General features: G+C 39.8%; 27 non-coding genes across 27 annotated transcripts; 21 read left to right on the forward strand and 6 right to left on the reverse strand.

The window, feature by feature from the left end:
• Window positions 1–616: 616 nt before the first annotated feature.
• On the forward strand, window positions 617–689 carry Trnat-ugu (transfer RNA threonine (anticodon UGU)). The gene has a single exon. It is a non-coding gene; the product is annotated as a tRNA-Thr (tRNA).
• A 1,847-nt stretch (window positions 690–2,536) lies between these two features.
• Window positions 2,537–2,609, forward strand: Trnav-aac (transfer RNA valine (anticodon AAC)). The gene has a single exon. It is a non-coding gene; the product is annotated as a tRNA-Val (tRNA).
• Window positions 2,610–2,843: 234 nt separating this feature from the next.
• On the reverse strand, window positions 2,844–2,917 carry Trnan-guu (transfer RNA asparagine (anticodon GUU)). Its single transcript has one exon. It is a non-coding gene; the product is annotated as a tRNA-Asn (tRNA).
• A 454-nt stretch (window positions 2,918–3,371) lies between these two features.
• LOC143444377 (5S ribosomal RNA) lies at window positions 3,372–3,490 on the forward strand. The gene has a single exon (XR_013113729.1). It is a non-coding gene; the product is annotated as a 5S ribosomal RNA (ribosomal RNA).
• An 801-nt stretch (window positions 3,491–4,291) lies between these two features.
• Trnat-ugu (transfer RNA threonine (anticodon UGU)) lies at window positions 4,292–4,364 on the forward strand. The gene has a single exon. It is a non-coding gene; the product is annotated as a tRNA-Thr (tRNA).
• A 1,847-nt stretch (window positions 4,365–6,211) lies between these two features.
• On the forward strand, window positions 6,212–6,284 carry Trnav-aac (transfer RNA valine (anticodon AAC)). The gene has a single exon. It is a non-coding gene; the product is annotated as a tRNA-Val (tRNA).
• Window positions 6,285–6,518: 234 nt separating this feature from the next.
• On the reverse strand, window positions 6,519–6,592 carry Trnan-guu (transfer RNA asparagine (anticodon GUU)). Its single transcript has one exon. It is a non-coding gene; the product is annotated as a tRNA-Asn (tRNA).
• A 454-nt stretch (window positions 6,593–7,046) lies between these two features.
• Window positions 7,047–7,165, forward strand: LOC143444378 (5S ribosomal RNA). Its single transcript, XR_013113730.1, has one exon. It is a non-coding gene; the product is annotated as a 5S ribosomal RNA (ribosomal RNA).
• An 813-nt stretch (window positions 7,166–7,978) lies between these two features.
• Trnat-ugu (transfer RNA threonine (anticodon UGU)) lies at window positions 7,979–8,051 on the forward strand. Its single transcript has one exon. It is a non-coding gene; the product is annotated as a tRNA-Thr (tRNA).
• A 1,022-nt stretch (window positions 8,052–9,073) lies between these two features.
• LOC143444379 (5S ribosomal RNA) lies at window positions 9,074–9,192 on the forward strand. Its single transcript, XR_013113731.1, has one exon. It is a non-coding gene; the product is annotated as a 5S ribosomal RNA (ribosomal RNA).
• An 825-nt stretch (window positions 9,193–10,017) lies between these two features.
• Window positions 10,018–10,090, forward strand: Trnat-ugu (transfer RNA threonine (anticodon UGU)). Its single transcript has one exon. It is a non-coding gene; the product is annotated as a tRNA-Thr (tRNA).
• A 1,847-nt stretch (window positions 10,091–11,937) lies between these two features.
• Window positions 11,938–12,010, forward strand: Trnav-aac (transfer RNA valine (anticodon AAC)). The gene has a single exon. It is a non-coding gene; the product is annotated as a tRNA-Val (tRNA).
• A 234-nt stretch (window positions 12,011–12,244) lies between these two features.
• Trnan-guu (transfer RNA asparagine (anticodon GUU)) lies at window positions 12,245–12,318 on the reverse strand. Its single transcript has one exon. It is a non-coding gene; the product is annotated as a tRNA-Asn (tRNA).
• Window positions 12,319–12,772: 454 nt separating this feature from the next.
• On the forward strand, window positions 12,773–12,891 carry LOC143444381 (5S ribosomal RNA). Its single transcript, XR_013113733.1, has one exon. It is a non-coding gene; the product is annotated as a 5S ribosomal RNA (ribosomal RNA).
• An 837-nt stretch (window positions 12,892–13,728) lies between these two features.
• Window positions 13,729–13,801, forward strand: Trnat-ugu (transfer RNA threonine (anticodon UGU)). The gene has a single exon. It is a non-coding gene; the product is annotated as a tRNA-Thr (tRNA).
• A 1,847-nt stretch (window positions 13,802–15,648) lies between these two features.
• Window positions 15,649–15,721, forward strand: Trnav-aac (transfer RNA valine (anticodon AAC)). The gene has a single exon. It is a non-coding gene; the product is annotated as a tRNA-Val (tRNA).
• A 234-nt stretch (window positions 15,722–15,955) lies between these two features.
• On the reverse strand, window positions 15,956–16,029 carry Trnan-guu (transfer RNA asparagine (anticodon GUU)). The gene has a single exon. It is a non-coding gene; the product is annotated as a tRNA-Asn (tRNA).
• A 454-nt stretch (window positions 16,030–16,483) lies between these two features.
• Window positions 16,484–16,602, forward strand: LOC143444382 (5S ribosomal RNA). The gene has a single exon (XR_013113734.1). It is a non-coding gene; the product is annotated as a 5S ribosomal RNA (ribosomal RNA).
• Window positions 16,603–17,399: 797 nt separating this feature from the next.
• Window positions 17,400–17,472, forward strand: Trnat-ugu (transfer RNA threonine (anticodon UGU)). The gene has a single exon. It is a non-coding gene; the product is annotated as a tRNA-Thr (tRNA).
• Window positions 17,473–19,319: 1,847 nt separating this feature from the next.
• Window positions 19,320–19,392, forward strand: Trnav-aac (transfer RNA valine (anticodon AAC)). The gene has a single exon. It is a non-coding gene; the product is annotated as a tRNA-Val (tRNA).
• Window positions 19,393–19,626: 234 nt separating this feature from the next.
• Trnan-guu (transfer RNA asparagine (anticodon GUU)) lies at window positions 19,627–19,700 on the reverse strand. The gene has a single exon. It is a non-coding gene; the product is annotated as a tRNA-Asn (tRNA).
• A 454-nt stretch (window positions 19,701–20,154) lies between these two features.
• On the forward strand, window positions 20,155–20,273 carry LOC143444383 (5S ribosomal RNA). Its single transcript, XR_013113735.1, has one exon. It is a non-coding gene; the product is annotated as a 5S ribosomal RNA (ribosomal RNA).
• A 785-nt stretch (window positions 20,274–21,058) lies between these two features.
• On the forward strand, window positions 21,059–21,131 carry Trnat-ugu (transfer RNA threonine (anticodon UGU)). Its single transcript has one exon. It is a non-coding gene; the product is annotated as a tRNA-Thr (tRNA).
• Window positions 21,132–22,978: 1,847 nt separating this feature from the next.
• On the forward strand, window positions 22,979–23,051 carry Trnav-aac (transfer RNA valine (anticodon AAC)). Its single transcript has one exon. It is a non-coding gene; the product is annotated as a tRNA-Val (tRNA).
• A 234-nt stretch (window positions 23,052–23,285) lies between these two features.
• Trnan-guu (transfer RNA asparagine (anticodon GUU)) lies at window positions 23,286–23,359 on the reverse strand. The gene has a single exon. It is a non-coding gene; the product is annotated as a tRNA-Asn (tRNA).
• Window positions 23,360–23,813: 454 nt separating this feature from the next.
• LOC143444384 (5S ribosomal RNA) lies at window positions 23,814–23,932 on the forward strand. The gene has a single exon (XR_013113736.1). It is a non-coding gene; the product is annotated as a 5S ribosomal RNA (ribosomal RNA).
• Window positions 23,933–24,757: 825 nt separating this feature from the next.
• Window positions 24,758–24,830, forward strand: Trnat-ugu (transfer RNA threonine (anticodon UGU)). Its single transcript has one exon. It is a non-coding gene; the product is annotated as a tRNA-Thr (tRNA).
• Window positions 24,831–25,737: the final 907 nt, after the last annotated feature.

Here is a 25,737-nt window from a genome sequence, read left to right on the forward strand (position 1 = left end):
TCAGAACGAACAAACATAGTTGGACGAGGTGAATGACGCTGACCCCAACAAATCCGGGATAAGTCACTCACTCACTCACTCACTCACTCACTCACTCACTCACTCACTCACTCACTCACTCACTCACTCACTCACTCACTCACTCAACGGAGTTGTGGACAATGACAAGGGCCCCCACGACGAGGTTTTCAACAGGGTCGGAACCAGTGGGGACGCGCAATCACCACCCAAAACGGAAAACATCGCGGAAGATGCTCAACCCACCTAAACCGAGTGCGCGACATTACCCTAACCTACCTGCCTAATTTTTTAACTATGGGCTGCGTGACCTACTTTTTAAAATCGCATTTGGTCCAGAAAAGAGTTTATTTTATGTGTTCTCCAGCGTATCAGTATAATAAATAGGTTATACGTATCCACTGACCAAAGCGTGATCTGCTACTAGACAGACGCTTTGCCACTAAACCATGGCCCCGTACGTTCATCATTTCTCAGATTGCTCTTGTCAAAGTCGAAGTTTTATTGACCTCATATTGATTAAGCCTGACCAGTTTCACTTGATTAATGTTTTTTTGCAGTTTGCAAAAATATATTATCAGCACACAGTATCGTAGCCGCCTCTATAGCTCAGGGGTTAGAGCACTGGTCTTGTAAACCAGGGGTCGTGAGTTCAATTCTCACTGGAGGCTCTTCTACTTACAACGTTACGTTGTGTTGTCAGCTTGAAATGGAATTTTAGCAAGACACAAAAAACATCAATTTACATGCACAGCATAAAGTCGTCATAATGTTTTCCTCACCATTTTGTGTTTGAAACCAGCGAGAATTTGGCTAACAGTCGATCGAGGTAATCCATCATAAAACTGAGATGTTATTCATGCAATGCGAGCTAGATGTTCAGAATGTTAACGCACAAGTTGCGCTGCACAAGTCTCTCTGACATGTGGTTTCAAGTGCCCGACTCATTGCTTATTTTCAATATTCTCCTTGTAGTTGACTCAATGACATTCGAAAGGAAGCTTTCAGCGCAAATATTTTGCAATAAACTGGTTTCTACTCGCGTTTGGTCACATAATCACAACTTTAAAACATCAATAAATTGAATCTTTCTTCCCCCTGTCGTTCCTCCGTATAGTTTGGGTTATCAGGTTCGTCTAAAGTCTAAAAGAGGTGCAACTGCTATTTTAACCAGTTCACCATACAAGAAGCAGTTGGCTGCAACGAATCGTAGCCAATGCGCGGTATCTGGCAACAGCAGTAAAACAAGTTCATCGAAAAAGCGTTCTATGAAGAAAGCTAAGGTTTCCAGGTCATCAATGCAGCAGAAGGACACAGTCGATGAAAGTGATAACAACGTAGATGCAGAATGCTTTTACTGCAACAAAATGTATTCCAAATCGTCCGAGAATGATGGGTGGATCCAGTGCTCCAAATGCATGCGATGGGCGCACGAAGCCTGCTCTGGGTGTAATGAAGAAGATGACAACTTTATTTGTGAATTATATTTTTAAAAATTGATGGTGAACTGCGATTACTTTCATAACTACTTCGATTATCATGACAATTTGTAATGAAATTGATTGTGACGTGGAACAAATTGCCTTGTTTACTCAAAACTTACGGTGGTCCACTTTACCCCACACATGTGGGGTAAAGTAGACTATTGGAGGTGCTTTTAAATCAAAAAAAATTGATGTAAGAATCCAAGCAATCAATAAAAGGGCACTTCAAAAATGATCGAAATACCTTAGAGTTAACTCTCAAAACAAACAAGTCAAACGTTTTGATGAAATCAGTGAATTGTAACGATTTAAGCCTTAGGTGGTCCGCTTTACCCCGCCCTCCCCTACATTAAATCAAGAAGCTACCATCGCAAAACTACATCATAAACCTACCCTGAACTATGGCTTGCAACGAGACCTAGGTTATGACTGCCTACAGTCTAAATTTGGACAGATTCCATGTGCTGTAGGCCTACTCAGTTTTCTATAACAACTGCCTAAACTTTACAACAACGTTTTAGCTTAAAATTTTAGGACAAATAGGCCTACTCTAAAATACCAAAAATTCAAACCCACACAAAACTTACAACTTAGCCTAGACCTGGAACCAGCTATCGCCAAAACAATAAGAAACTAGTCCACATCGACGTCATATGCGCATTGGACCGGAAATTTTCTTAATTTTTTTAATATGACGCATTGAGTGCGACACGGTAACAATCGCCGTTGTGACGGCTCAAAATCGTCTTTCCATTGGGAAGTGATGCCTTAAGGTCCACAGCTGAATCATGGGCGGATATATGAGAGGCCCCTAAAAAGTTTGAAGCTCGGTTTTAATTCCAACAGTAATGAAGCGCTTTCGTACAAAGAAATGTCCGTTATACATGAAGCACTTTCACGATTTGATTCCGGGAGGAACCAACGCTTGATATACAGCTTTGGAAAAATTGAAACGTTCAAAATATTGATTTCCACTTCACGTAAAAGTAGCGCTTTGAAAATGAAAATAATACAAACTTTCTTTACCTCAACCCGTTCTCGTAGTGTAGCGGTTATCACGTTCGCCTAACACGCGAAAGGTCCCCAGTTCGATCCTGGGCGAGAACATGCTTAAAATTTATTTGCGCAATAAAATATCAGACTTAATGGAAAGAATTCAAATAAAATTCACTTGCTATTTCTATGTTCTTTCGATGTTTTGCTTCGGTGGTGTAAAGGTTATCACGTTCGCCTCACACGTGAAAGTTTTCGAGATAGGTCGAAGAAAACGAAAGGTTAATCTTTTCAAAAAGTTTATAAACCACAAGTATCGTTTTCAAAGTTTCACGTTCAAGAATCTCCAGTCCCTGGGTGGGCTTGAACCACCAACCTTTCGGTTAACAGCCGAACGCGCTAACCGATTGCGCCACAGAGACTTATCTATGCTGATTAATCGTCTTCTTCATTGTAGGATTGGTAATGCAGCAGAAGTAATTTATAAGCCTTATTTGCTTGATTTAAATGATCGAGTTATGTTAAGTTCGAGTTCGCAGCCTTGGCCAATACTAGGCTCTCTTCTAGGCGAAGCCAAACCTTGAAAAACCAAAATACCTAAATTTTTATTCCAACATCGTGACACTTTCTTTAATAATATTTCAAACGTGGCAAACATTTTTATCTCGTTGAAATTTTCTAATGTCTCTTTTGTTCAAGGAATATAGCTTGTCGTCAGCAAAATATTGTTGTTTAAAATGTAGCAAACTGTTATAAAACGTTTTTAACCAATTCATGAATCCATTATATTAATGCACTCATACGACGCCAAAGCACATTAAAGTAGGCATGTATTCAACTGCTCGAATAAAATCGCCGTTTTAGCGAGGGACTTTCGCCTACGACCATACCACGTTGAGTACACCCCATCTCGTCCGATCTGGGAAGTTAAGCAACGTCGGGCCCGGTTAGTACTTGGATGGGTGACCGCCTGGGAATACCGGGTGTTGTAGGCTTTTCGTTATTTTCTAATTTTCCAACGTTTTTGTCTGTATTTTCATTTTCCGGATGAGCTTTTCAAAAGTCAAACTATGTTTTAATTTCTAATCAATATCATTTTTGAACATGTTTTATATTAGATATTTTTATTTTGTAAATACTCTATATATATTTATATTGTTTCCAAATTGAAGACAATCGAGACGAAGATCAGAACGAACAAACATAGTTGGACGAGGTGAATGACGCTGACCCCAACAAATCCGGGATAAGTCACTCACTCACTCACTCACTCACTCACTCACTCACTCACTCACTCACTCACTCACTCACTCACTCACTCACTCAACGGAGTTGTGGACAATGACAAGGGCCCCCACGACGAGGTTTTCAACAGGGTCGGAACCAGTGGGGACGCGCAATCACCACCTAAAACGGAAAACATCGCGGAAGATGCTCAACCCACCTAAACCGAGTGCGCGACATTACCCTAACCTACCTGCCTAATTTTTTAACTATGGGCTGCGTGACCTACTTTTTAAAATCGCATTTGGTCCAGAAAAGAGTTTATTTTATGTGTTCTCCAGCGTATCAGTATAATAAATAGGTTATACGTATCCACTGACCAAAGCGTGATCTGCTACTAGACAGACGCTTTGCCACTAAACCATGGCCCCGTACGTTCATCATTTCTCAGATTGCTCTTGTCAAAGTCGAAGTTTTATTGACCTCATATTGATTAAGCCTGACCAGTTTCACTTGATTAATGTTTTTTTGCAGTTTGCAAAAATATATTATCAGCACACAGTATCGTAGCCGCCTCTATAGCTCAGGGGTTAGAGCACTGGTCTTGTAAACCAGGGGTCGTGAGTTCAATTCTCACTGGAGGCTCTTCTACTTACAACGTTACGTTGTGTTGTCAGCTTGAAATGGAATTTTAGCAAGACACAAAAAACATCAATTTACATGCACAGCATAAAGTCGTCATAATGTTTTCCTCACCATTTTGTGTTTGAAACCAGCGAGAATTTGGCTAACAGTCGATCGAGGTAATCCATCATAAAACTGAGATGTTATTCATGCAATGCGAGCTAGATGTTCAGAATGTTAACGCACAAGTTGCGCTGCACAAGTCTCTCTGACATGTGGTTTCAAGTGCCCGACTCATTGCTTATTTTCAATATTCTCCTTGTAGTTGACTCAATGACATTCGAAAGGAAGCTTTCAGCGCAAATATTTTGCAATAAACTGGTTTCTACTCGCGTTTGGTCACATAATCACAACTTTAAAACATCAATAAATTGAATCTTTCTTCCCCCTGTCGTTCCTCCGTATAGTTTGGGTTATCAGGTTCGTCTAAAGTCTAAAAGAGGTGCAACTGCTATTTTAACCAGTTCACCATACAAGAAGCAGTTGGCTGCAACGAATCGTAGCCAATGCGCGGTATCTGGCAACAGCAGTAAAACAAGTTCATCGAAAAAGCGTTCTATGAAGAAAGCTAAGGTTTCCAGGTCATCAATGCAGCAGAAGGACACAGTCGATGAAAGTGATAACAACGTAGATGCAGAATGCTTTTACTGCAACAAAATGTATTCCAAATCGTCCGAGAATGATGGGTGGATCCAGTGCTCCAAATGCATGCGATGGGCGCACGAAGCCTGCTCTGGGTGTAATGAAGAAGATGACAACTTTATTTGTGAATTATATTTTTAAAAATTGATGGTGAACTGCGATTACTTTCATAACTACTTCGATTATCATGACAATTTGTAATGAAATTGATTGTGACGTGGAACAAATTGCCTTGTTTACTCAAAACTTACGGTGGTCTACTTTACCCCACACATGTGGGGTAAAGTAGACTATTGGAGGTGCTTTTAAATCAAAAAAAATTTATGTAAGAATCCAAGCAATCAATAAAAGGGCACTTCAAAAATGATCGAAATACCTTAGAGTTAACTCTCAAAACAAACAAGTCAAACGTTTTGATGAAATCAGTGAATTGTAACGATTTAAGCCTTAGGTGGTCCGCTTTACCCCACCCTCCCCTACATTAAATCAAGAAGCTACCATCGCAAAACTACATCATAAACCTACCCTGAACTATGGCTTGCAACGAGACCTAGGTTATGACTGCCTACAGTCTAAATTTGGACAGATTCCATGTGCTGTAGGCCTACTCAGTTTTCTATAACAACTGCCTAAACTTTACAACAACGTTTTAGCTTAAAATTTTAGGACAAATAGGCCTACTCCAAAATACCAAAAATTCAAACCCACACAAAACTTACAACTTAGCCTAGACCTGGAACCAGCTATCGCCAAAACAATAAGAAACTAGTCCACATCGACGTCATATGCGCATTGGACCGGAAATTTTCTTAATTTTTTTAAAATGACGCATTGAGTGCGACACGGTAACAATCGCCGTTGTGACGGCTCAAAATCGTCTTTCCATTGGGAAGTGATGCCTTAAGGTCCACAGCTGAATCATGGGCGGATATATGAGAGGCCCCTAAAAAGTTTGAAGCTCGGTTTTAATTCCAACAGTAATGAAGCGCTTTCGTACAAAGAAATGTCCGTTATACATGAAGCACTTTCACGATTTGATTCCGGGAGGAACCAACGCTTGATATACAGCTTTGGAAAAATTGAAACGTTCAAAATATTGATTTCCACTTCACGTAAAAGTAGCGCTTTGAAAATGAAAATAATACAAACTTTCTTTACCTCAACCCGTTCTCGTAGTGTAGCGGTTATCACGTTCGCCTAACACGCGAAAGGTCCCCAGTTCGATCCTGGGCGAGAACATGCTTAAAATTTATTTGCGCAATAAAATATCAGACTTAATGGAAAGAATTCAAATAAAATTCACTTGCTATTTCTATGTTCTTTCGATGTTTTGCTTCGGTGGTGTAAAGGTTATCACGTTCGCCTCACACGTGAAAGTTTTCGAGATAGGTCGAAGAAAACGAAAGGTTAATCTTTTCAAAAAGTTTATAAACCACAAGTATCGTTTTCAAAGTTTCACGTTCAAGAATCTCCAGTCCCTGGGTGGGCTTGAACCACCAACCTTTCGGTTAACAGCCGAACGCGCTAACCGATTGCGCCACAGAGACTTATCTATGCTGATTAATCGTCTTCTTCATTGTAGGATTGGTAATGCAGCAGAAGTAATTTATAAGCCTTATTTGCTTGATTTAAATGATCGAGTTATGTTAAGTTCGAGTTCGCAGCCTTGGCCAATACTAGGCTCTCTTCTAGGCGAAGCCAAACCTTGAAAAACCAAAATACCTAAATTTTTATTCCAACATCGTGACACTTTCTTTAATAATATTTCAAACGTGGCAAACATTTTTATCTCGTTGAAATTTTCTAATGTCTCTTTTGTTCAAGGAATATAGCTTGTCGTCAGCAAAATATTGTTGTTTAAAATGTAGCAAACTGTTATAAAACGTTTTTAACCAATTCATGAATCCATTATATTAATGCACTCATACGACGCCAAAGCACATTAAAGTAGGCATGTATTCAACTGCTCGAATAAAATCGCCGTTTTAGCGAGGGACTTTCGCCTACGACCATACCACGTTGAGTACACCCCATCTCGTCCGATCTGGGAAGTTAAGCAACGTCGGGCCCGGTTAGTACTTGGATGGGTGACCGCCTGGGAATACCGGGTGTTGTAGGCTTTTCGTTATTTTCTAATTTTCCAACGTTTTTGTCTGTATTTTCATTTTCCGGATGAGCTTTTCAAAAGTCAAACTATGTTTTAATTTCTAATCAATATCATTTTTGAACATGTTTTATATTAGATATTTTTATTTTGTAAATACTCTATATATATTTATATTGTTTCCAAATTGAAGACAATCGAGACGAAGATCAGAACGAACAAACATAGTTGGACGAGGTGAATGACGCTGACCCCAACAAATCCGGGATAAGTCACTCACTCACTCACTCACTCACTCACTCACTCACTCACTCACTCACTCACTCACTCACTCACTCACTCACTCACTCACTCACTCAACGGAGTTGTGGACAATGACAAGGGCCCCCACGACGAGGTTTTCAACAGGGTCGGAACCAGTGGGGACGCGCAATCACCACCTAAAACGGAAAACATCGCGGAAGATGCTCAACCCACCTAAACCGAGTGCGCGACATTACCCTAACCTACCTGCCTAATTTTTTAACTATGGGCTGCGTGACCTACTTTTTAAAATCGCATTTGGTCCAGAAAAGAGTTTATTTTATGTGTTCTCCAGCGTATCAGTATAATAAATAGGTTATACGTATCCACTGACCAAAGCGTGATCTGCTACTAGACAGACGCTTTGCCACTAAACCATGGCCCCGTACGTTCATCATTTCTCAGATTGCTCTTGTCAAAGTCGAAGTTTTATTGACCTCATATTGATTAAGCCTGACCAGTTTCACTTGATTAATGTTTTTTTGCAGTTTGCAAAAATATATTATCAGCACACAGTATCGTAGCCGCCTCTATAGCTCAGGGGTTAGAGCACTGGTCTTGTAAACCAGGGGTCGTGAGTTCAATTCTCACTGGAGGCTCTTCTACTTACAACGTTACGTTGTGTTGTCAGCTTGAAATGGAATTTTAGCAAGACACAAAAAACATCAATTTACATGCACAGCATAAAGTCGTCATAATGTTTTCCTCACCATTTTGTGTTTGAAACCAGCGAGAATTTGGCTAACAGTCGATCGAGGTAATCCATCATAAAACTGAGATGTTATTCATGCAATGCGAGCTAGATGTTCAGAATGTTAACGCACAAGTTGCGCTGCACAAGTCTCTCTGACATGTGGTTTCAAGTGCCCGACTCATTGCTTATTTTCAATATTCTCCTTGTAGTTGACTCAATGACATTCGAAAGGAAGCTTTCAGCGCAAATATTTTGCAATAAACTGGTTTCTACTCGCGTTTGGTCACATAATCACAACTTTAAAACATCAATAAATTGAATCTTTCTTCCCCCTGTCGTTCCTCCGTATAGTTTGGGTTATCAGGTTCGTCTAAAGTCTAAAAGAGGTGCAACTGCTATTTTAACCAGTTCACCATACAAGAAGCAGTTGGCTGCAACGAATCGTAGCCAATGCGCGGTATCTGGCAACAGCAGTAAAACAAGTGATTAATCGTCTTCTTCATTGTAGGATTGGTAATGCAGCAGAAGTAATTTATAAGCCTTATTTGCTTGATTTAAATGATCGAGTTATGTTAAGTTCGAGTTCGCAGCCTTGGCCAATACTAGGCTCTCTTCTAGGCGAAGCCAAACCTTGAAAAACCAAAATACCTAAATTTTTATTCCAACATCGTGACACTTTCTTTAATAATATTTCAAACGTGGCAAACATTTTTATCTCGTTGAAATTTTCTAATGTCTCTTTTGTTCAAGGAATATAGCTTGTCGTCAGCAAAATATTGTTGTTTAAAATGTAGCAAACTGTTATAAAACGTTTTTAACCAATTCATGAATCCATTATATTAATGCACTCATACGACGCCAAAGCACATTAAAGTAGGCATGTATTCAACTGCTCGAATAAAATCGCCGTTTTAGCGAGGGACTTTCGCCTACGACCATACCACGTTGAGTACACCCCATCTCGTCCGATCTGGGAAGTTAAGCAACGTCGGGCCCGGTTAGTACTTGGATGGGTGACCGCCTGGGAATACCGGGTGTTGTAGGCTTTTCGTTATTTTCTAATTTTCCAACGTTTTTGTCTGTATTTTCATTTTCCGGATGAGCTTTTCAAAAGTCAAACTATGTTTTAATTTCTAATCAATATCATTTTTGAACATGTTTTATATTAGATATTTTTATTTTGTAAATACTCTATATATATTTATATTGTTTCCAAATTGAAGACAATCGAGACGAAGATCAGAACGAACAAACATAGTTGGACGAGGTGAATGACGCTGACCCCAACAAATCCGGGATAAGTCACTCACTCACTCACTCACTCACTCACTCACTCACTCACTCACTCACTCACTCACTCACTCACTCACTCACTCACTCACTCACTCACTCACTCACTCAACGGAGTTGTGGACAATGACAAGGGCCCCCACGACGAGGTTTTCAACAGGGTCGGAACCAGTGGGGACGCGCAATCACCACCTAAAACGGAAAACATCGCGGAAGATGCTCAACCCACCTAAACCGAGTGCGCGACATTACCCTAACCTACCTGCCTAATTTTTTAACTATGGGCTGCGTGACCTACTTTTTAAAATCGCATTTGGTCCAGAAAAGAGTTTATTTTATGTGTTCTCCAGCGTATCAGTATAATAAATAGGTTATACGTATCCACTGACCAAAGCGTGATCTGCTACTAGACAGACGCTTTGCCACTAAACCATGGCCCCGTACGTTCATCATTTCTCAGATTGCTCTTGTCAAAGTCGAAGTTTTATTGACCTCATATTGATTAAGCCTGACCAGTTTCACTTGATTAATGTTTTTTTGCAGTTTGCAAAAATATATTATCAGCACACAGTATCGTAGCCGCCTCTATAGCTCAGGGGTTAGAGCACTGGTCTTGTAAACCAGGGGTCGTGAGTTCAATTCTCACTGGAGGCTCTTCTACTTACAACGTTACGTTGTGTTGTCAGCTTGAAATGGAATTTTAGCAAGACACAAAAAACATCAATTTACATGCACAGCATAAAGTCGTCATAACGTTTTCCTCACCATTTTGTGTTTGAAACCAGCGAGAATTTGGCTAACAGTCGATCGAGGTAATCCATCATAAAACTGAGATGTTATTCATGCAATGCGAGCTAGATGTTCAGAATGTTAACGCACAAGTTGCGCTGCACAAGTCTCTCTGACATGTGGTTTCAAGTGCCCGACTCATTGCTTATTTTCAATATTCTCCTTGTAGTTGACTCAATGACATTCGAAAGGAAGCTTTCAGCGCAAATATTTTGCAATAAACTGGTTTCTACTCGCGTTTGGTCACATAATCACAACTTTAAAACATCAATAAATTGAATCTTTCTTCCCCCTGTCGTTCCTCCGTATAGTTTGGGTTATCAGGTTCGTCTAAAGTCTAAAAGAGGTGCAACTGCTATTTTAACCAGTTCACCATACAAGAAGCAGTTGGCTGCAACGAATCGTAGCCAATGCGCGGTATCTGGCAACAGCAGTAAAACAAGTTCATCGAAAAAGCGTTCTATGAAGAAAGCTAAGGTTTCCAGGTCATCAATGCAGCAGAAGGACACAGTCGATGAAAGTGATAACAACGTAGATGCAGAATGCTTTTACTGCAACAAAATGTATTCCAAATCGTCCGAGAATGATGGGTGGATCCAGTGCTCCAAATGCATGCGATGGGCGCACGAAGCCTGCTCTGGGTGTAATGAAGAAGATGACAACTTTATTTGTGAATTATATTTTTAAAAATTGATGGTGAACTGCGATTACTTTCATAACTACTTCGATTATCATGACAATTTGTAATGAAATTGATTGTGACGTGGAACAAATTGCCTTGTTTACTCAAAACTTACGGTGGTCTACTTTACCCCACACATGTGGGGTAAAGTAGACTATTGGAGGTGCTTTTAAATCAAAAAAAATTTATGTAAGAATCCAAGCAATCAATAAAAGGGCACTTCAAAAATGATCGAAATACCTTAGAGTTAACTCTCAAAACAAACAAGTCAAACGTTTTGATGAAATCAGTGAATTGTAACGATTTAAGCCTTAGGTGGTCCGCTTTACCCCACCCTCCCCTACATTAAATCAAGAAGCTACCATCGCAAAACTACATCATAAACCTACCCTGAACTATGGCTTGCAACGAGACCTAGGTTATGACTGCCTACAGTCTAAATTTGGACAGATTCCATGTGCTGTAGGCCTACTCAGTTTTCTATAACAACTGCCTAAACTTTACAACAACGTTTTAGCTTAAAATTTTAGGACAAATAGGCCTACTCCAAAATACCAAAAATTCAAACCCACACAAAACTTACAACTTAGCCTAGACCTGGAACCAGCTATCGCCAAAACAATAAGAAACTAGTCCACATCGACGTCATATGCGCATTGGACCGGAAATTTTCTTAATTTTTTTAATATGACGCATTGAGTGCGACACGGTAACAATCGCCGTTGTGACGGCTCAAAATCGTCTTTCCATTGGGAAGTGATGCCTTAAGGTCCACAGCTGAATCATGGGCGGATATATGAGAGGCCCCTAAAAAGTTTGAAGCTCGGTTTTAATTCCAACAGTAATGAAGCGCTTTCGTACAAAGAAATGTCCGTTATACATGAAGCACTTTCACGATTTGATTCCGGGAGGAACCAACGCTTGATATACAGCTTTGGAAAAATTGAAACGTTCAAAATATTGATTTCCACTTCACGTAAAAGTAGCGCTTTGAAAATGAAAATAATACAAACTTTCTTTACCTCAACCCGTTCTCGTAGTGTAGCGGTTATCACGTTCGCCTAACACGCGAAAGGTCCCCAGTTCGATCCTGGGCGAGAACATGCTTAAAATTTATTTGCGCAATAAAATATCAGACTTAATGGAAAGAATTCAAATAAAATTCACTTGCTATTTCTATGTTCTTTCGATGTTTTGCTTCGGTGGTGTAAAGGTTATCACGTTCGCCTCACACGTGAAAGTTTTCGAGATAGGTCGAAGAAAACGAAAGGTTAATCTTTTCAAAAAGTTTATAAACCACAAGTATCGTTTTCAAAGTTTCACGTTCAAGAATCTCCAGTCCCTGGGTGGGCTTGAACCACCAACCTTTCGGTTAACAGCCGAACGCGCTAACCGATTGCGCCACAGAGACTTATCTATGCTGAGTAATCGTCTTCTTCATTGTAGGATTGGTAATGCAGCAGAAGTAATTTATAAGCCTTATTTGCTTGATTTAAATGATCGAGTTATGTTAAGTTCGAGTTCGCAGCCTTGGCCAATACTAGGCTCTCTTCTAGGCGAAGCCAAACCTTGAAAAACCAAAATACCTAAATTTTTATTCCAACATCGTGACACTTTCTTTAATAATATTTCAAACGTGGCAAACATTTTTATCTCGTTGAAATTTTCTAATGTCTCTTTTGTTCAAGGAATATAGCTTGTCGTCAGCAAAATATTGTTGTTTAAAATGTAGCAAACTGTTATAAAACGTTTTTAACCAATTCATGAATCCATTATATTAATGCACTCATACGACGCCAAAGCACGTTAAAGTAGGCATGTATTCAACTGCTCGAATAAAATCGCCGTTTTAGCGAGGGACTTTCGCCTACGACCATACCACGTTGAGTACACCCCATCTCGTCCGATCTGGGAAGTTAAGCAACGTCGGGCCCGGTTAGTACTTGGATGGGTGACCGCCTGGGAATACCGGGTGTTGTAGGCTTTTCGTTATTTTCTAATTTTCCAACGTTTTTGTCTGTATTTTCATTTTCCGGATGAGCTTTTCAAAAGTCAAACTATGTTTTAATTTCTAATCAATATCATTTTTGAACATGTTTTATATTAGATATTTTTATTTTGTAAATACTCTATATATATTTATATTGTTTCCAAATTGAAGACAATCGAGACGAAGATCAGAACGAACAAACATAGTTGGACGAGGTGAATGACGCTGACCCCAACAAATCCGGGATAAGTCACTCACTCACTCACTCACTCACTCACTCACTCACTCACTCACTCACTCACTCACTCACTCACTCACTCACTCACTCACTCACTCACTCACTCACTCACTCACTCACTCAACGGAGTTGTGGACAATGACAAGGGCCCCCACGACGAGGTTTTCAACAGGGTCGGAACCAGTGGGGACGCGCAATCACCACCTAAAACGGAAAACATCGCGGAAGATGCTCAACCCACCTAAACCGAGTGCGCGACATTACCCTAACCTACCTGCCTAATTTTTTAACTATGGGCTGCGTGACCTACTTTTTAAAATCGCATTTGGTCCAGAAAAGAGTTTATTTTATGTGTTCTCCAGCGTATCAGTATAATAAATAGGTTATACGTATCCACTGACCAAAGCGTGATCTGCTACTAGACAGACGCTTTGCCACTAAACCATGGCCCCGTACGTTCATCATTTCTCAGATTGCTCTTGTCAAAGTCGAAGTTTTATTGACCTCATATTGATTAAGCCTGACCAGTTTCACTTGATTAATGTTTTTTTGCAGTTTGCAAAAATATATTATCAGCACACAGTATCGTAGCCGCCTCTATAGCTCAGGGGTTAGAGCACTGGTCTTGTAAACCAGGGGTCGTGAGTTCAATTCTCACTGGAGGCTCTTCTACTTACAACGTTACGTTGTGTTGTCAGCTTGAAATGGAATTTTAGCAAGACACAAAAAACATCAATTTACATGCACAGCATAAAGTCGTCATAATGTTTTCCTCACCATTTTGTGTTTGAAACCAGCGAGAATTTGGCTAACAGTCGATCGAGGTAATCCATCATAAAACTGAGATGTTATTCATGCAATGCGAGCTAGATGTTCAGAATGTTAACGCACAAGTTGCGCTGCACAAGTCTCTCTGACATGTGGTTTCAAGTGCCCGACTCATTGCTTATTTTCAATATTCTCCTTGTAGTTGACTCAATGACATTCGAAAGGAAGCTTTCAGCGCAAATATTTTGCAATAAACTGGTTTCTACTCGCGTTTGGTCACATAATCACAACTTTAAAACATCAATAAATTGAATCTTTCTTCCCCCTGTCGTTCCTCCGTATAGTTTGGGTTATCAGGTTCGTCTAAAGTCTAAAAGAGGTGCAACTGCTATTTTAACCAGTTCACCATACAAGAAGCAGTTGGCTGCAACGAATCGTAGCCAATGCGCGGTATCTGGCAACAGCAGTAAAACAAGTTCATCGAAAAAGCGTTCTATGAAGAAAGCTAAGGTTTCCAGGTCATCAATGCAGCAGAAGGACACAGTCGATGAAAGTGATAACAACGTAGATGCAGAATGCTTTTACTGCAACAAAATGTATTCCAAATCGTCCGAGAATGATGGGTGGATCCAGTGCTCCAAATGCATGCGATGGGCGCACGAAGCCTGCTCTGGGTGTAATGAAGAAGATGACAACTTTATTTGTGAATTATATTTTTAAAAATTGATGGTGAACTGCGATTACTTTCATAACTACTTCGATTATCATGACAATTTGTAATGAAATTGATTGTGACGTGGAACAAATTGCCTTGTTTACTCAAAACTTACGGTGGTCTACTTTACCCCACACATGTGGGGTAAAGTAGACTATTGGAGGTGCTTTTAAATCAAAAAAAATTTATGTAAGAATCCAAGCAATCAATAAAAGGGCACTTCAAAAATGATCGAAATACCTTAGAGTTAACTCTCAAAACAAACAAGTCAAACGTTTTGATGAAATCAGTGAATTGTAACGATTTAAGCCTTAGGTGGTCCGCTTTACCCCACCCTCCCCTACATTAAATCAAGAAGCTACCATCGCAAAACTACATCATAAACCTACCCTGAACTATGGCTTGCAACGAGACCTAGGTTATGACTGCCTACAGTCTAAATTTGGACAGATTCCATGTGCTGTAGGCCTACTCAGTTTTCTATAACAACTGCCTAAACTTTACAACAACGTTTTAGCTTAAAATTTTAGGACAAATAGGCCTACTCCAAAATACCAAAAATTCAAACCCACACAAAACTTACAACTTAGCCTAGACCTGGAACCAGCTATCGCCAAAACAATAAGAAACTAGTCCACATCGACGTCATATGCGCATTGGACCGGAAATTTTCTTAATTTTTTTAATATGACGCATTGAGTGCGACACGGTAACAATCGCCGTTGTGACGGCTCAAAATCGTCTTTCCATTGGGAAGTGATGCCTTAAGGTCCACAGCTGAATCATGGGCGGATATATGAGAGGCCCCTAAAAAGTTTGAAGCTCGGTTTTAATTCCAACAGTAATGAAGCGCTTTCGTACAAAGAAATGTCCGTTATACATGAAGCACTTTCACGATTTGATTCCGGGAGGAACCAACGCTTGATATACAGCTTTGGAAAAATTGAAACGTTCAAAATATTGATTTCCACTTCACGTAAAAGTAGCGCTTTGAAAATGAAAATAATACAAACTTTCTTTACCTCAACCCGTTCTCGTAGTGTAGCGGTTATCACGTTCGCCTAACACGCGAAAGGTCCCCAGTTCGATCCTGGGCGAGAACATGCTTAAAATTTATTTGCGCAATAAAATATCAGACTTAATGGAAAGAATTCAAATAAAATTCACTTGCTATTTCTATGTTCTTTCGATGTTTTGCTTCGGTGGTGTAAAGGTTATCACGTTCGCCTCACACGTGAAAGTTTTCGAGATAGGTCGAAGAAAACGAAAGGTTAATCTTTTCAAAAAGTTTATAAACCACAAGTATCGTTTTCAAAGTTTCACGTTCAAGAATCTCCAGTCCCTGGGTGGGCTTGAACCACCAACCTTTCGGTTAACAGCCGAACGCGCTAACCGATTGCGCCACAGAGACTTATCTATGCTGATTAATCGTCTTCTTCATTGTAGGATTGGTAATGCAGCAGAAGTAATTTATAAGCCTTATTTGCTTGATTTAAATGATCGAGTTATGTTAAGTTCGAGTTCGCAGCCTTGGCCAATACTAGGCTCTCTTCTAGGCGAAGCCAAACCTTGAAAAACCAAAATACCTAAATTTTTATTCCAACATCGTGACACTTTCTTTAATAATATTTCAAACGTGGCAAACATTTTTATCTCGTTGAAATTTTCTAATGTCTCTTTTGTTCAAGGAATATAGCTTGTCGTCAGCAAAATATTGTTGTTTAAAATGTAGCAAACTGTTATAAAACGTTTTTAACCAATTCATGAATCCATTATATTAATGCACTCATACGACGCCAAAGCACATTAAAGTAGGCATGTATTCAACTGCTCGAATAAAATCGCCGTTTTAGCGAGGGACTTTCGCCTACGACCATACCACGTTGAGTACACCCCATCTCGTCCGATCTGGGAAGTTAAGCAACGTCGGGCCCGGTTAGTACTTGGATGGGTGACCGCCTGGGAATACCGGGTGTTGTAGGCTTTTCGTTATTTTCTAATTTTCCAACGTTTTTGTCTGTATTTTCATTTTCCGGATGAGCTTTTCAAAAGTCAAACTATGTTTTAATTTCTAATCAATATCATTTTTGAACATGTTTTATATTAGATATTTTTATTTTGTAAATACTCTATATATATTTATATTGTTTCCAAATTGAAGACAATCGAGACGAAGATCAGAACGAACAAACATAGTTGGACGAGGTGAATGACGCTGACCCCAACAAATCCGGGATAAGTCACTCACTCACTCACTCACTCACTCACTCACTCACTCACTCACTCACTCACTCACTCACTCACTCACTCAACGGAGTTGTGGACAATGACAAGGGCCCCCACGACGAGGTTTTCAACAGGGTCGGAACCAGTGGGGACGCGCAATCACCACCTAAAACGGAAAACATCGCGGAAGATGCTCAACCCACCTAAACCGAGTGCGCGACATTACCCTAACCTACCTGCCTAATTTTTTAACTATGGGCTGCGTGACCTACTTTTTAAAATCGCATTTGGTCCAGAAAAGAGTTTATTTTATGTGTTCTCCAGCGTATCAGTATAATAAATAGGTTATACGTATCCACTGACCAAAGCGTGATCTGCTACTAGACAGACGCTTTGCCACTAAACCATGGCCCCGTACGTTCATCATTTCTCAGATTGCTCTTGTCAAAGTCGAAGTTTTATTGACCTCATATTGATTAAGCCTGACCAGTTTCACTTGATTAATGTTTTTTTGCAGTTTGCAAAAATATATTATCAGCACACAGTATCGTAGCCGCCTCTATAGCTCAGGGGTTAGAGCACTGGTCTTGTAAACCAGGGGTCGTGAGTTCAATTCTCACTGGAGGCTCTTCTACTTACAACGTTACGTTGTGTTGTCAGCTTGAAATAGAATTTTAGCAAGACACAAAAAACATCAATTTACATGCACAGCATAAAGTCGTCATAATGTTTTCCTCACCATTTTGTGTTTGAAACCAGCGAGAATTTGGCTAACAGTCGATCGAGGTAATCCATCATAAAACTGAGATGTTATTCATGCAATGCGAGCTAGATGTTCAGAATGTTAACGCACAAGTTGCGCTGCACAAGTCTCTCTGACATGTGGTTTCAAGTGCCCGACTCATTGCTTATTTTCAATATTCTCCTTGTAGTTGACTCAATGACATTCGAAAGGAAGCTTTCAGCGCAAATATTTTGCAATAAACTGGTTTCTACTCGCGTTTGGTCACATAATCACAACTTTAAAACATCAATAAATTGAATCTTTCTTCCCCCTGTCATTCCTCCGTATAGTTTGGGTTATCAGGTTCGTCTAAAGTCTAAAAGAGGTGCAACTGCTATTTTAACCAGTTCACCATACAAGAAGCAGTTGGCTGCAACGAATCGTAGCCAATGCGCGGTATCTGGCAACAGCAGTAAAACAAGTTCATCGAAAAAGCGTTCTATGAAGAAAGCTAAGGTTTCCAGGTCATCAATGCAGCAGAAGGACACAGTCGATGAAAGTGATAACAACGTAGATGCAGAATGCTTTTACTGCAACAAAATGTATTCCAAATCGTCCGAGAATGATGGGTGGATCCAGTGCTCCAAATGCATGCGATGGGCGCACGAAGCCTGCTCTGGGTGTAATGAAGAAGATGACAACTTTATTTGTGAATTATATTTTTAAAAATTGATGGTGAACTGCGATTACTTTCATAACTACTTCGATTATCATGACAATTTGTAATGAAATTGATTGTGACGTGGAACAAATTGCCTTGTTTACTCAAAACTTACGGTGGTCCACTTTACCCCACACATGTGGGGTAAAGTAGACTATTGGAGGTGCTTTTAAATCAAAAAAAATTTATGTAAGAATCCAAGCAATCAATAAAAGGGCACTTCAAAAATGATCGAAATACCTTAGAGTTAACTCTCAAAACAAACAAGTCAAACGTTTTGATGAAATCAGTGAATTGTAACGATTTAAGCCTTAGGTGGTCCGCTTTACCCCACCCTCCCCTACATTAAATCAAGAAGCTACCATCGCAAAACTACATCATAAACCTACCCTGAACTATGGCTTGCAACGAGACCTAGGTTATGACTGCCTACAGTCTAAATTTGGACAGATTCCATGTGCTGTAGGCCTACTCAGTTTTCTATAACAACTGCCTAAACTTTACAACAACGTTTTAGCTTAAAATTTTAGGACAAATAGGCCTACTCCAAAATACCAAAAATTCAAACCCACACAAAACTTACAACTTAGCCTAGACCTGGAACCAGCTATCGCCAAAACAATAAGAAACTAGTCCACATCGACGTCATATGCGCATTGGACCGGAAATTTTCTTAATTTTTTTAATATGACGCATTGAGTGCGACACGGTAACAATCGCCGTTGTGACGGCTCAAAATCGTCTTTCCATTGGGAAGTGATGCCTTAAGGTCCACAGCTGAATCATGGGCGGATATATGAGAGGCCCCTAAAAAGTTTGAAGCTCGGTTTTAATTCCAACAGTAATGAAGCGCTTTCGTACAAAGAAATGTCCGTTATACATGAAGCACTTTCACGATTTGATTCCGGGAGGAACCAACGCTTGATATACAGCTTTGGAAAAATTGAAACGTTCAAAATATTGATTTCCACTTCACGTAAAAGTAGCGCTTTGAAAATGAAAATAATACAAACTTTCTTTACCTCAACCCGTTCTCGTAGTGTAGCGGTTATCACGTTCGCCTAACACGCGAAAGGTCCCCAGTTCGATCCTGGGCGAGAACATGCTTAAAATTTATTTGCGCAATAAAATATCAGACTTAATGGAAAGAATTCAAATAAAATTCACTTGCTATTTCTATGTTCTTTCGATGTTTTGCTTCGGTGGTGTAAAGGTTATCACGTTCGCCTCACACGTGAAAGTTTTCGAGATAGGTCGAAGAAAACGAAAGGTTAATCTTTTCAAAAAGTTTATAAACCACAAGTGTCGTTTTCAAAGTTTCACGTTCAAGAATCTCCAGTCCCTGGGTGGGCTTGAACCACCAACCTTTCGGTTAACAGCCGAACGCGCTAACCGATTGCGCCACAGAGACTTATCTATGCTGATTAATCGTCTTCTTCATTGTAGGATTGGTAATGCAGCAGAAGTAATTCATAAGCCTTATTTGCTTGATTTAAATGATCGAGTTATGTTAAGTTCGAGTTCGCAGCCTTGGCCAATACTAGGCTCTTTTCTAGGCGAAGCCAAACCTTGAAAAACCAAAATACTTGAATTTTTATTCCAACATCGTGACACTTTCTTTAATAATATTTCAAACGTGGCAAACATTTTTATCCGGTTGAAATTTTCTAATGTCTCTTTTGTTCAAGGAATATAGCTTGTCGTCAGCAAAATATTGTTGTTTAAAATGTAGCAAACTGTTATAAAACGTTTTTAACCAATTCATGAATCCATTATATTAATGCACTCATACGACGCCAAAGCACATTAAAGTAGGCATGTATTTAACTGCTCGAATAAAACCGCCGTTTTAGCGAGGGACTTTCGCCTACGACCATACCACGTTGAGTACACCCCATCTCGTCCGATCTGGGAAGTTAAGCAACGTCGGGCCCGGTTAGTACTTGGATGGGTGACCGCCTGGGAATACCGGGTGTTGTAGGCTTTTCGTTATTTTCTAATTTTCCAACGTTTTTGTCTGCATTTTCATTTTCCGGATGAGCTTTTCAAAAGTCAAACTATGTTTTAATTTCTAATCAATATCATTTTTGAACATGTTTTATATTAGATATTTTTATTTTGTAAATACTCTATATATATTTATATTGTTTCCAAATTGAAGACAATCGAGACGAAGATCAGAACGAACAAACATAGTTGGACGAGGTGAATGACGCTGACCCCAACAAATCCGGGATAAGTCACTCACTCACTCACTCACTCACTCACTCACTCACTCACTCACTCACTCACTCACTCAACGGAGTTGTGGACAATGACAAGGGCCCCCACGACGAGGTTTTCAACAGGGTCGGAACCAGTGGGGACGCGCAATCACCACCTAAAACGGAAAACATCGCGGAAGATGCTCAACCCACCTAAACCGAGTGCGCGACATTACCCTAACCTACCTGCCTAATTTTTTAACTATGGGCTGCGTGACCTACTTTTTAAAATCGCATTTGGTCCAGAAAAGAGTTTATTTTATGTGTTCTCCAGCGTATCAGTATAATAAATAGGTTATACGTATCCACTGACCAAAGCGTGATCTGCTACTAGACAGACGCTTTGCCACTAAACCATGGCCCCGTACGTTCATCATTTCTCAGATTGCTCTTGTCAAAGTCGAAGTTTTATTGACCTCATATTGATTAAGCCTGACCAGTTTCACTTGATTAATGTTTTTTTGCAGTTTGCAAAAATATATTATCAGCACACAGTATCGTAGCCGCCTCTATAGCTCAGGGGTTAGAGCACTGGTCTTGTAAACCAGGGGTCGTGAGTTCAATTCTCACTGGAGGCTCTTCTACTTACAACGTTACGTTGTGTTGTCAGCTTGAAATGGAATTTTAGCAAGACACAAAAAACATCAATTTACATGCACAGCATAAAGTCGTCATAATGTTTTCCTCACCATTTTGTGTTTGAAACCAGCGAGAATTTGGCTAACAGTCGATCGAGGTAATCCATCATAAAACTGAGATGTTATTCATGCAATGCGAGCTAGATGTTCAGAATGTTAACGCACAAGTTGCGCTGCACAAGTCTCTCTGACATGTGGTTTCAAGTGCCCGACTCATTGCTTATTTTCAATATTCTCCTTGTAGTTGACTCAATGACATTCGAAAGGAAGCTTTCAGCGCAAATATTTTGCAATAAACTGGTTTCTACTCGCGTTTGGTCACATAATCACAACTTTAAAACATCAATAAATTGAATCTTTCTTCCCCCTGTCGTTCCTCCGTATAGTTTGGGTTATCAGGTTCGTCTAAAGTCTAAAAGAGGTGCAACTGCTATTTTAACCAGTTCACCATACAAGAAGCAGTTGGCTGCAACGAATCGTAGCCAATGCGCGGTATCTGGCAACAGCAGTAAAACAAGTTCATCGAAAAAGCGTTCTATGAAGAAAGCTAAGGTTTCCAGGTCATCAATGCAGCAGAAGGACACAGTCGATGAAAGTGATAACAACGTAGATGCAGAATGCTTTTACTGCAACAAAATGTATTCCAAATCGTCCGAGAATGATGGGTGGATCCAGTGCTCCAAATGCATGCGATGGGCGCACGAAGCCTGCTCTGGGTGTAATGAAGAAGATGACAACTTTATTTGTGAATTATATTTTTAAAAATTGATGGTGAACTGCGATTACTTTCATAACTACTTCGATTATCATGACAATTTGTAATGAAATTGATTGTGACGTGGAACAAATTGCCTTGTTTACTCAAAACTTACGGTGGTCCACTTTACCCCACACATGTGGGGTAAAGTAGACTATTGGAGGTGCTTTTAAATCAAAAAAAATTGATGTAAGAATCCAAGCAATCAATAAAAGGGCACTTCAAAAATGATCGAAATACCTTAGAGTTAACTCTCAAAACAAACAAGTCAAACGTTTTGATGAAATCAGTGAATTGTAACGATTTAAGCCTTAGGTGGTCCGCTTTACCCCACCCTCCCCTACATTAAATCAAGAAGCTACCATCGCAAAACTACATCATAAACCTACCCTGAACTATGGCTTGCAACGAGACCTAGGTTATGACTGCCTACAGTCTAAATTTGGACAGATTCCATGTGCTGTAGGCCTACTCAGTTTTCTATAACAACTGCCTAAACTTTACAACAACGTTTTAGCTTAAAATTTTAGGACAAATAGGCCTACTCCAAAATACCAAAAATTCAAACCCACACAAAACTTACAACTTAGCCTAGACCTGGAACCAGCTATCGCCAAAACAATAAGAAACTAGTCCACATCGACGTCATATGCGCATTGGACCGGAAATTTTCTTAATTTTTTTAATATGACGCATTGAGTGCGACACGGTAACAATCGCCGTTGTGACGGCTCAAAATCGTCTTTCCATTGGGAAGTGATGCCTTAAGGTCCACAGCTGAATCATGGGCGGATATATGAGAGGCCCCTAAAAAGTTTGAAGCTCGGTTTTAATTCCAACAGTAATGAAGCGCTTTCGTACAAAGAAATGTCCGTTATACATGAAGCACTTTCACGATTTGATTCCGGGAGGAACCAACGCTTGATATACAGCTTTGGAAAAATTGAAACGTTCAAAATATTGATTTCCACTTCACGTAAAAGTAGCGCTTTGAAAATGAAAATAATACAAACTTTCTTTACCTCAACCCGTTCTCGTAGTGTAGCGGTTATCACGTTCGCCTAACACGCGAAAGGTCCCCAGTTCGATCCTGGGCGAGAACATGCTTAAAATTTATTTGCGCAATAAAATATCAGACTTAATGGAAAGAATTCAAATAAAATTCACTTGCTATTTCTATGTTCTTTCGATGTTTTGCTTCGGTGGTGTAAAGGTTATCACGTTCGCCTCACACGTGAAAGTTTTCGAGATAGGTCGAAGAAAACGAAAGGTTAATCTTTTCAAAAAGTTTATAAACCACAAGTGTCGTTTTCAAAGTTTCACGTTCAAGAATCTCCAGTCCCTGGGTGGGCTTGAACCACCAACCTTTCGGTTAACAGCCGAACGCGCTAACCGATTGCGCCACAGAGACTTATCTATGCTGATTAATCGTCTTCTTCATTGTAGGATTGGTAATGCAGCAGAAGTAATTTATAAGCCTTATTTGCTTGATTTAAATGATCGAGTTATGTTAAGTTCGAGTTCGCAGCCTTGGCCAATACTAGGCTCTCTTCTAGGCGAAGCCAAACCTTGAAAAACCAAAATACCTAAATTTTTATTCCAACATCGTGACACTTTCTTTAATAATATTTCAAACGTGGCAAACATTTTTATCTCGTTGAAATTTTCTAATGTCTCTTTTGTTCAAGGAATATAGCTTGTCGTCAGCAAAATATTGTTGTTTAAAATGTAGCAAACTGTTATAAAACGTTTTTAACCAATTCATGAATCCATTATATTAATGCACTCATACGACGCCAAAGCACATTAAAGTAGGCATGTATTCAACTGCTCGAATAAAATCGCCGTTTTAGCGAGGGACTTTCGCCTACGACCATACCACGTTGAGTACACCCCATCTCGTCCGATCTGGGAAGTTAAGCAACGTCGGGCCCGGTTAGTACTTGGATGGGTGACCGCCTGGGAATACCGGGTGTTGTAGGCTTTTCGTTATTTTCTAATTTTCCAACGTTTTTGTCTGTATTTTCATTTTCCGGATGAGCTTTTCAAAAGTCAAACTATGTTTTAATTTCTAATCAATATCATTTTTGAACATGTTTTATATTAGATATTTTTATTTTGTAAATACTCTATATATATTTATATTGTTTCCAAATTGAAGACAATCGAGACGAAGATCAGAACGAACAAACATAGTTGGACGAGGTGAATGACGCTGACCCCAACAAATCCGGGATAAGTCACTCACTCACTCACTCACTCACTCACTCACTCACTCACTCACTCACTCACTCACTCACTCACTCACTCACTCACTCACTCACTCACTCACTCACTCAACGGAGTTGTGGACAATGACAAGGGCCCCCACGACGAGGTTTTCAACAGGGTCGGAACCAGTGGGGACGCGCAATCACCACCTAAAACGGAAAACATCGCGGAAGATGCTCAACCCACCTAAACCGAGTGCGCGACATTACCCTAACCTACCTGCCTAATTTTTTAACTATGGGCTGCGTGACCTACTTTTTAAAATCGCATTTGGTCCAGAAAAGAGTTTATTTTATGTGTTCTCCAGCGTATCAGTATAATAAATAGGTTATACGTATCCACTGACCAAAGCGTGATCTGCTACTAGACAGACGCTTTGCCACTAAACCATGGCCCCGTACGTTCATCATTTCTCAGATTGCTCTTGTCAAAGTCGAAGTTTTATTGACCTCATATTGATTAAGCCTGACCAGTTTCACTTGATTAATGTTTTTTTGCAGTTTGCAAAAATATATTATCAGCACACAGTATCGTAGCCGCCTCTATAGCTCAGGGGTTAGAGCACTGGTCTTGTAAACCAGGGGTCGTGAGTTCAATTCTCACTGGAGGCTCTTCTACTTACAACGTTACGTTGTGTTGTCAGCTTGAAATGGAATTTTAGCAAGACACAAAAAACATCAATTTACATGCACAGCATAAAGTCGTCATAATGTTTTCCTCACCATTTTGTGTTTGAAACCAGCGAGAATTTGGCTAACAGTCGATCGAGGTAATCCATCATAAAACTGAGATGTTATTCATGCAATGCGAGCTAGATGTTCAGAATGTTAACGCACAAGTTGCGCTGCACAAGTCTCTCTGACATGTGGTTTCAAGTGCCCGACTCATTGCTTATTTTCAATATTCTCCTTGTAGTTGACTCAATGACATTCGAAAGGAAGCTTTCAGCGCAAATATTTTGCAATAAACTGGTTTCTACTCGCGTTTGGTCACATAATCACAACTTTAAAACATCAATAAATTGAATCTTTCTTCCCCCTGTCGTTCCTCCGTATAGTTTGGGTTATCAGGTTCGTCTAAAGTCTAAAAGAGGTGCAACTGCTATTTTAACCAGTTCACCATACAAGAAGCAGTTGGCTGCAACGAATCGTAGCCAATGCGCGGTATCTGGCAACAGCAGTAAAACAAGTGATTAATCGTCTTCTTCATTGTAGGATTGGTAATGCAGCAGAAGTAATTTATAAGCCTTATTTGCTTGATTTAAATGATCGAGTTATGTTAAGTTCGAGTTCGCAGCCTTGGCCAATACTAGGCTCTCTTCTAGGCGAAGCCAAACCTTGAAAAACCAAAATACCTAAATTTTTATTCCAACATCGTGACACTTTCTTTAATAATATTTCAAACGTGGCAAACATTTTTATCTCGTTGAAATTTTCTAATGTCTCTTTTGTTCAAGGAATATAGCTTGTCGTCAGCAAAATATTGTTGTTTAAAATGTAGCAAACTGTTATAAAACGT

Source organism: Clavelina lepadiformis, chromosome 1 (genome assembly GCF_947623445.1).
Source record: "Clavelina lepadiformis chromosome 1, kaClaLepa1.1, whole genome shotgun sequence".
Taxonomy (NCBI): domain Eukaryota; kingdom Metazoa; phylum Chordata; class Ascidiacea; order Aplousobranchia; family Clavelinidae; genus Clavelina; species Clavelina lepadiformis.